Raw genomic sequence first — 9,623 nt, forward strand, 5'->3', positions numbered from 1 at the left:
TATATTATCAAAAAAAATTCAAAACATAGAAATTAGCACAGATGATCCATTCATTAAAGAATTAAATTTCTTTTTAACTAGACATCATCAGTTAATATGATTAGCAAGAAAAATCAGTATACATCAAATTAAAATTAGATTGCAATTAAAATGAACATATAACAAAGACAATTTGCAAAACCAATGAGGGAAAGAGTGTGCAGACGAGAGATATTGTTTCAATAACATCGTGGATGTAAAAGACTAAAACACATAAATTTTTTGTATTTGGTGTTTACCGATGAGAAAATAGGACCGAAGTAGTCGAGTAAAATTGAAGCAACACTGCAGCAAATATAAATTACAAAGATTGAAGAACTAGTTTGAGGGGTAAAGAACCACAAGACATGAACTAATAATGATAGAGTCACCGAGAATCGAGATGGTAATATGGTAGACTGCTGCGAAGGATTCAAATCAATTCGGTTGTCATCATTCTTTTTTGCAACTTTCCTCTGTTGCGTATCAACGTATGATAGAGTATCATAAGAATTTATGAGAATCGAGATGGAAATATCATAATCACTCTCGCCTGGTACATCTTGATCATCCATTCCTTAACGACTTAACCTAATATGATTGGGCCAAAATATGAACACAGGATAGTACAAAATATACAAAAATTCGGGCCTTAAATTAGGTTATAACTTATTAGTTTATTGTTTATTATTGCTTATTAGCTTATTAGTGGTGAAAGAAAACAGCTTTTGCAAAGTGTTTGGATTAGAAATAAGCAATAAGCTATAATCAATAGGGGGAATACTTATTAAAATTAGTTTATTTAGCTTATCCCACCGCAATAAGTTGATTTTTCCTGTTTTCTATCAAAACACTTCAACTTAGCTTATAGCGGTAAGGATAAACAATAAACTAGAAGCTCCTTTATTTTACCTATCCAAAGATGTTAATGTATGCTACCGATAAAGTTATTTGTTATGTTATTCTATATTGTTTTTTAATTTATTTGTCTTAAATTATCATTTTCCATACTACGACCTAAGCAAAAAATCGAACCCAACAGCCAAAATCGAAATTGCAACAAAAAACAACAGTGAGGTTTTTGTTTTTTCAAAAACAACAAACTTTATGTACGATGCAGTTTTTAGTTATAAAAACCCGGAAAAAAACCGAACCGCATCGAATATATTAATCGATTGAGTAAGTTTCATTCTCTCTTTCATGTTTGTCCTAATCCCACCCTCAGTTGAAGCATCAAACTCCGACCACCACCCCCAACCTCCTCCCCGCACCGCCGATGCGATGTTCATCAAAGCGGGAAGCTTCCCGCGACTCATCTTGCGCCCGGTTCCGTCCGGCCTTAAGTATTAAGAAAACCATTGAAAGAGTGATATACGGAACACAAAAAGTCACTGCAACAATGAATATGAAAAAAGTAAAATTTATTTATATATAAAAAACGGAGATTACAAGAGCAATAACACTATTATATCAAATTAGATTAGGAAAAGCAATTATCTAAAACAAAGCAATATAAATATTTATCTAAAAAGATAAATTAAATATGCACAAAACCAATTAACCCAATGAATTAATAAGCTAAAAATACATGTGACTCATCAAATAAGACACCCGACTATGAAGATAAAAAGGTGGAAAAAAGGTAGTCTTGATCCTCCACAAAGATCTGCAAATTCTTGATCTGCATTAGGAACTCAATTGCTTCCCCATCAAACTCCACCAAATAACCCAATCTTATCACTTACAGATCTGCCACAATGTAACGTCCGTAGATCAGGGCTAGTCAATTTAAAGACGTTAAGCGTTAAAAATGACTTTTTGATGGAAGATTATTTTGAAAGAATAATCTTAACTAGGTTGTAGTATATGTTACAAGGATTCCGTACATATAAAGAACGTCCAAATCTGACTTCGTATGAGGAAGTTATGATTTTTCTAAGTTTCAACTTAGCGGTATGCAGCCCGAAGTACTCGATTTGAGATCGAGCGGTTTTTAGCCGAAGCAACCTAAACGAAAATTGAAGATCTCGTTGTTGGTATCGAAGCGATAAAAAGTTAGGTGAGAACGGACGTTAAACGAAGAAGTTATGAATTTATAACGAAATTTTCTGTCCCGGCCTATTAAAAATAAATAATAAAAATAAAGTCAAAATTAGCCGACGAAGTCTAAACGAAAGTTGTAGAGCATAGTCTCACCTTCGTGTGGATATAAAGAACGTCGAAAACGGAGTTTGTATGAAGAAGATATGAATTTTCGAAGTTTATTAAAGAATTAATAATTAAATTTAATTATTAAATCCCGACATTATCCGAAGGGGAGTCACCGGGCATATTCGAAGTACGCCCAGCGTACAGCGAAGCATGACACGCCTCGCACTCGAGTTCTTCGGATGACGCATGCAGTGACGATTTCGGAGCCTTACGCGCAGTACGCCCCGCGTACTCCGAGGCTCCAGCCTCCTATAAATAGGATGCGAGGGTTCCGGGCTTATTTGTTCATTTCTCCTCGTTTTTGTGCTGAAGCTCTGCGTGTAAACCCCCGAAGCCATCCCGACACCCCGGATCTCATATCCAAGTTAAGAAAGAAGTTTTACGCTCCCGAGATCCCGAGAAGTGCAATTCCCGAGCCGAAGCTCTGCCCGCGAGAAGTCCGTTTTTTGTGGAGATCTTCCGGATCTACCGAAGAATACTACTTTTGCAAGTCGTAGTGCTGTCCGATCATCTTCTGATCAAGTGAGTGTGTGGTTACTTTCTTCTAACGCATAATTATGAAGTATTTTATACGAAATACGTATTATGTGTATAATTTTGTTGTTATGTGTGTGAATGTATATTCACTTTCTTCTATCTCATAGATCTGATTTATTCTCTATGAAATACGTGTTATGTGGGTGTGCCTCATCTGTTATGTGGAATAGGTATTGAATGAGAATGTTATACAGGTTTTAAACTATGTATAAAAATATATATTTTTATCTACTAATATGTTGGGTGGAACATGGGTAGATAGTTGATGTGTGATAAACAGATGAGAGGCCCTGACGTTGTTGTTGTTGATCTAGTTATTCAGCGAGTATGAATCAGGTAAAGAGATAAAACTTGTTATTAGTTCGGGAGTATGGATTAAGACTAACTTAATTGTCCCTAGTCCGGGAGTATGGATTGGGCACAGTTATTGATCCGGGAGTATGGATCAGATCAGGATTAAGGTATAGTTAATTGTCCCTAGTTCGGGAGTATGGATTGGGCACAGTTATTGATCCGGGAGTATGGATCAGATCAGGATTAGGGTATAGTTAATTGTCCTTATTCCGGGAGTATGGATTGGGTACAATTATTGATCCGGGAGTATGGATCAGATCAGGAGGTTAGTTTTAGATCCGTGAGTATGGATCAGGTAGTTTTAGATCCGTGAGTATGGATCGGTGAAAAGGTTAGTTTTAGATCCATAGTATGGATCGGTGAAGAGGATAGTTTTAGATCCATGAGTAGGGATCAGGTAAAGAGGAAAATTTTAGATACGAGAGTTTAGATCGTGTCATTGTGAGGATCGATGGGGTGGGTTAAGAGTTGCCTTTATATGGTGAAATTGTGCAAGTTTGAATGTTCTATATTTATAAATATATGATATAACATTGTGGGATGAAAACCCTATATGCTCACCAGGCTCCCAAGCCTGACCCACTCAGTTTTCTTTGTATCACAGGTATCGATACAAAGACATATTTCATAGAGAGATTTAAAGGAGATATAAATCATTAGTGTAATTGAATGTAAGTTCTGTTTATGCTTATATGTCTGTATCGGAACATGACATCCCGAGGTTTTATTATTAAATGAAAATACATTCTCTTTGAGAAATGTTTTGATAAGTTATTATCATATCTTGTTTTGGGAACAAATTCCGCAACCGTTTTCTTTAAAAGATTACTCTGATTTTATAAAACAAAGCATAAACAAATCGGTCTTTTCTGGCCGTGAAAATGGGGATGTCACACACAAGTTCTTCATTCTCCCACAACACTCACTCTGCTATTTCTTTAGCAAAATGAAACGCATATTCCATAACATCTTTCTGACATGAACATCCCTCCATCTTCTGCATAAACAATTTAGATTGTTGTTTGTCCCAACGAATCATTCGCCTTCCTTCGACATCTATCACATCTTCACACGATAAAGATACACTGTATCTCACCATCATCTTTTCCCGGGTCTCAAAAGCTTCGATTGCTATTACACGGCTAACAGCTTCATGTCTCTTATCTGGCTCCATTTTAAGTTTAGGATCAACAAGAAAGCCCATAATGAGTTTTAACAACCACTTTTTTATTATCTTTTCTTTTGAATCAACCGGCTTGAATGCAGCATGATCGAAATCAGATGTGTTTTTCCTTACAGATTCAGACAATGTACGGACACCAAGTCTGGTGTAGATCTCCACTAGCTTGGTTCGGGTTTGGGTTTTCTGACTGGGTTGATAAACCATACAAATATGGGACGAGAGAAAGTTTTTTAAAAGAGATCTGTCAAGAAAAGATCATCACCAATGAAGACATCATGCTTGTCAAACAGAAAAATTCCATTTGAATTAGGATCCAAAACAGGGAGTTTTGATAAGTTGTTCCTGAAAGTATCTTCTATTCTAGGGTTCCAATTTCGAACCACAAACTCCCAACACTACAAGAAGACTGGGCAATAGCGGCGACGGGTGTCGTCGCTAAAGGTTAGGGTTGTCGCCACTAATACCTTTAGCGACGACTTGTCGCTGCAAATGCGTCGTCGGTGATGTTTCGTCGCTAATACGCATCTAGTCACCGCTAAAGGGTCCTCGTCGCCGCTAATACTACACCATCGTCGCTAATACATAGATGTCGCCGCAAAAACAGTTTTGTTTTGTTTTTAATTTAACATTAAATTTATAAAAAAACAATATAACATTTATAAAATCTGATAACTTTTTATAGAAATATTAATCCATACACAGCCAATCCAAAATATCAATCCATACCACAACCTAAAGTATTCTTCCAAATTACAAAACATTTCATAAAATCCTAAAATAACTACTCGTCCTCATCATTTCCTTCATTATTTGGTGGCGGCAATGAGCGAAACCACTCTTCCAATGCTGCAGAACAGGCCGGGTCCTTTAGTATTGTTTGCAGCATTTCCAACTATAAAGAAAACACAATATATTACCAACATATCATAATAACATTATAATTTCCAAAGATTATACCATTCTACAAAATATCAACATATCAACATATCAACATATCATATACACTTAAACATACATCTACTTTCCATAATAGCATTTACTTTCCAAACTATTACCAAACTACAAAATATCAACATATCAAATCATAACCAACATATCATTATACCATTCTACTTCCCATTATAGCATTTTACTTTCCAAAAATTACCAAAATACAACATATCAACATATCAAACCATAACCAACATATCATTATAGCATTCTACTTTCCATTATAGCATTTACTTTCCAAAAATTATCAAACTACAAAATATCAACATATCAAATCATAACCAACATATCATTATAGCATTCTACTTTCCATTATAGCATTGTATTTTCCATTATATCATTATACTTTTCAACTTAAACTAACAATTACCTGTGATTGTGGTTGTTCTTGTGTCACTGGTTGTTCCTAATCGTACATGGACACAACGGTAGGGGGTTTACGCCCAATGCCTCTGATATGTCCACATCGAACAACCAATATTCGTTCAAAACAGTTTTTTTTTATATCAGTGGGTGTTAGACCGCTTGCTTCAGAAGTAGCTTGGGTTCGTTGGTTGATCTCCTCGAGTAAAGCATTCTGTATTTTAAAAAAATAATAAAAATCATAAAAATTAGATTACTAAATACCCTTGACGATATAAACATTTATATGAAAATACAAATTAATCACTTACTTATTGTTGCTCGACTGTAGGACTATAGAATACCCCTTGACGATTGGAATTAGCCTTACGAAAAACTTTGATTCGACTGATATCCTATTTAACATTAAAAATTAGATTACTTATACTTTAAATAAATATTTAAATATAGAGAAAATGACAAAAATAGCCAATTACACTAATTGCATTACAAAAATAGCCAAAAAAATCGAAATTACAAAAATAGCCAGCAATTTCGCAGATGAGAAGGTCCCATCTACGAAATGACCTTCTCATCTGCGAAAGTACAAGCACCTAAAGCACAACTGTGCTTTAGGTGCTTGTACTTTCGCAGATGAGAAGGTCCATCTGCAAAATGGCTGCCATCTGCGAAATACCCTCGATTTTGAGTATATAAACGTTTTTTTTCTCCATTTTTCACCCTTCTCTACACAAAAACTCTCTCTAACTTTGGGCTTCTCTCGGAATTTTGGCTAGTTTTTGAAGAAAATGGAGGATTATGTTAACAATCCCGAAAATATGGTTAGATTTTAACTCTTTTAATGTTTAAACTTGTTTTTTATTTTATCATTTGTTGTATTATTTAGTGTTAAAAAAGGGTAATTTTGTTGTGTTTGATAGTTTTAATATTTTTTTAGTATACTTGAAGTTTAAATGCAAGTAGAGACAAGTAGAGACTGCGTAGATAATGTTTACAATTTGTTATTTTTGTTGTTTTTTTAGTTGTTGTATAACCTGAAAACTTGTATATTCTTATCGTATAATTGTTTATATAAAGTGCAAAATAGTCGTTTGTATATATATTTGTCGTATAAGTATAACATTTGTATAAGTTGAAAATTTGTCGTATATATATTGTTAGAAATTGTTTATGTTTGTCGTGTAAGTTGAAAATTTGTATAAAGTTGTCGTATAACTTGTAAAATTGTTAATTTGGTTGTCGTTTTATTTTTAAATTTTTTTGTTTATATGGTTATAAAATGTTAGTTTTAATTAGAAAGATAAAAATTGTTTATATCTTTGTCGTTTAAGTTGAAAATTTGTCGTTGATATATTTGTCGTTTAAGTTGAAAATTTGTTTAATAAAATGTTTATATAATTATGTATGATATTGTTTTCTATCGTAAATATATTTGTTGTATAACTTGGAAAATTGTTTATATATGTGTATGTTATTGTTTTTTATCGGAAATATATATATTAGTAATTAAGAAATTGTATTTGCATTACTAATTTTTTATGTAGTTAGTGCAGTTCGTAATCATATATTTTAAAAAAAATATATTTTTTAGTTCTCTAATTTGTTTTTGTGTTTTTTTTGCAGCATGATTTTAGTTTAATGAATACGAAAGCCTTTGCGAACTTAAAAGACTCGGGCGGTAACATATGGGAAGTATTTGAAGTTTTAGATGATGTCAAACGTGCTATTTTCAGAGATACCGTCTTTGGTTATTTTATTGATGTCCCTCGTTTACAAGGGGACGCATTATTGTTTCATAAAATGTTCCTTCATCAGATCCGGCCGGACCCTGTTTTATCTTCAGATGGAATAAAACGTTTATATTTTCGAGTAGGCAATACGAAAATGGTTTATGGGCCGGAAGAGTTTTGTTTGATTATCGGCTTCAATTTTGGGGAGTATCCAAAAAACATTGGGAGAAAAGGGTCGGAAAAATTAATAAGCAGTAAAAAAAGATGTTTATTGCGTGAACGGCTATTTCCGGACCATACTAATAGTTTGGTGAAAATCGACGACCTGAAACGTTTAATTTTAAATCGAACATTCCTAGCACTTGACGACGTTGATGCAGTTAGAGTATGTTTGATATACATTTTGTGTGAAGGTTTTTTGGGTAAAGAAGTTAATAATCGGGTGCCACAAGATTGTTTTTTTTTGGCTGAGAATTTGGATCTCTGGAACAGGTATATTTTGTTTACGTTAAAAGTTCTATTTTATTAAAGTTATAATTTATATAATAACCAATTTTGTTTTTTTTTTTGTTTTGTTAGCTTCGCTTGGGGTAGCTATCTCTGGGATTTTACTTATGTTGACCTTGAGGATACATGGAACAAAATACATAATTATTTATCACTTTCTGAGCGTGGTCAAACTTTAAAGTACTCCGTCTCAGGATTTACGGCTCCAATAAGGGTATAAAAATTTTCTTATATTTAAATTGTTTTATTGTTATGTTTTTTATTTTAATTTTAACTTTTAATGCTTATTAATTGTAAAAAATTGTAGATATGGATATATGAGATGATTCCGGCTGTTCGTGCATGTGGATTTGCATCGAGAAAAAATAAAGACTTGCCTCGGATGAAACGATGGAGTGGAACAAAAAAATTGAAATGGGTTGACGTGAACAAGATTTGGTCAAAGATGCAGGTTTAAAAATATTTCGTTTATTATTAATAAACTTGATTATTATACTTTTATATGCATTTTTAATATGTTTAATTTTTTTCGAGGGGCTACCACCAAGACAAAACATGTTACCGGGTGATGGTGAGATGACATCTTCTTATTATATGTCATTTCAAGAGTATGTATATGATGAAGGGAAAATAGTTCCATCCCCAGTACGGGACCATTTTAGGAGACAAGACGAATCTTCGTCTAGTATGTCGTCCAGTGGTCGCTCTCATGGTAGAGGTCGGGACAGTGGGAAACACAACCTAGACGAGGTGTTGAAACGACTACATGCACTGGATCAGCATGTGTTTATGAACCGACAACCTACAGAGGTTTTTGTTGAAGAAGTGAATAATGAACAATTTTGGAACGACATTACTTTTGATGATCCGATAATGTCACAAAGAAATTATGATGAACAGGTTAGTTACACGCTACATTATTTTTTAAATTTTATTAACATATATGAATACCTGTGTTTATATTTTATATTTGAAAATATAGGTTGTGCAAGATGAAGTGATGAATAAAAACAATACAACTGAAAATGTTTTTGGTGATATTCAAGACGACAAGGTTGTTATAGATGTTACCTTTACGATTTTAATAATTACTTTTTAATAAAGTGTCTTTCGTTATTATGTAAAAAGTTATATTTTTAATGTAGGTGTTGGAGGAGAGGAATGAGTATGCGGGGAACAAATTTGATGATGACGTGTTTGATGTAAATGATTATAGTGAAGTTAAAGAGGTTCTTATAGTTACATTAATATAAATATTTTGTTTATTTAGATATTATTGCTTATTAAATTATGTGTATTTCGTTATTAAGTATAAAATATTATTTTTAATGTAGGAGTGGGAGGAGAGGAATGACAATGCGGGGAACAAATTTGATGATGATGTGCCGAACGAAGACGAACTAATAATAACGGGAATTGTAGATTATTTTGATGATGATGATGGCAAAGAAGTTACACCCGATAAACCGAGGACTCGAAAACCATCACAATATTTGTGCCCTCCTTACACCGAGGTATTCGTTTTATTTATAAACTGATGATTTTATGTTTATGTGAATTATCTAAAAGATATAGATTTAAACATTTGAATATTGTTTTTAGTTGCACACGACACCGAAGCAAAAAAGAAGAACAAAAAAGAAGGTTGATATCAAATCAACAAGCCCCGTTCCTCCTCCAGTTTTTGATGTTGCTCATGACTTCTCCATGTTGCGCCTGCAACCTTACGT

This window comes from Lactuca sativa, chromosome 5 (assembly GCF_002870075.4).
Source record: "Lactuca sativa cultivar Salinas chromosome 5, Lsat_Salinas_v11, whole genome shotgun sequence".
NCBI classification, from domain to species: Eukaryota; Viridiplantae; Streptophyta; class Magnoliopsida; order Asterales; family Asteraceae; genus Lactuca; species Lactuca sativa.